Source organism: Mandrillus leucophaeus, unplaced genomic scaffold (genome assembly GCF_000951045.1).
Source record: "Mandrillus leucophaeus isolate KB7577 unplaced genomic scaffold, Mleu.le_1.0 Scaffold927, whole genome shotgun sequence".
NCBI classification, from domain to species: domain Eukaryota; kingdom Metazoa; phylum Chordata; class Mammalia; order Primates; family Cercopithecidae; genus Mandrillus; species Mandrillus leucophaeus.
In genome coordinates this window covers 562,811-563,968 of record NW_012110108.1, presented here as the reverse complement: position 1 = coordinate 563,968, position 1,158 = coordinate 562,811, and positions in this window count along the sequence as shown.

The window sequence follows — 1,158 nt, the reverse complement described above, 5'->3', positions numbered from 1 at the left end:
TAAAATATTGCATGAAAATCAATTGGTATATAGAATTGACACTAAAATTTATAATTATATCAGGTTTTTATTTTTTGGAGGACTGGTTGTTAAACATTACACAGCATATCCTTTCTCTCTGCCCACATGCACTGAAGGATCTGGCCTTTATTGAGCATCACATTGCTTGAGCCATATCCACATCAATAGATGCAAAGCAAATTCAGATTTGCGTAGAATATGCTAAGCAACTACCAGAAAAATAAAAAGCTTTGTAAAGCAATGAGAAACAAAAATGTAATTTTTGATTAGCTGGAATATTTAGCTCTATGATGCCTAAAGGAGTCCAGTATTCTTATCAATTCTAACTGAGCTTATTACCAATTTAACAAAACACTTCGTATAAGCAGATGTAGTAAATCATTTTGCTCAGATACACAGATGCAAATATCATATGGCTATTTTAGATATTTAGACATTCATACTCTCTCTCAGATTGAATGTGTTAGTCTTCGTTCATCTGCTTTTGATTACATGTAACCTTGTTTCTACAAACACTTGTTTGAATAACTCATTTTTTAAACGGGGGAGAAAAGAGAACCCAAGAACTAGGAATTTGAATACATATTAAGGAAAAGTGATCTGATAGTAAATTAAATGATTTCATGTGTTCATGCATTGTTTGTGGAAGAAGATAGGAAAAAAGCAAATTGATAAATACTAAACACATTTTTATTCTTACAAGTGTATAACTATTCTTTAGAATCTCTTATAGGAAAAGTTTATATCAAGGTGCAGACAGCGTAAACATACTTAATCCCATACTCTGCATTGTCCATAAAAATATCAAAATTTTTTAAAAAGAATGCAACCATATAAATACAGTCGAGAGTGTCATTAGTATACTAGAAATTTTAAGAACCACTTGGGAGATAGAAAGCACAGGGGTTTAAAGGGCTAGTAAAATCAAAAGAGAGAAAGGCAAGCCAGATTCTTTTCAAAGGAGCTGCAGGTAAACTCCTGACCCAGCATGAGTAAATTAACAGAAAGAAATGGGCTATCATCAGTGTAGTTCATTAAGGGTGCTTTGTGGTAAGAGTACTGGGGCCTAACAGAAATATCAGAACCGGATTTGAAGTACTTTTGGCATTTGAGCCAAGAAAAGACATCGAGCAAGAT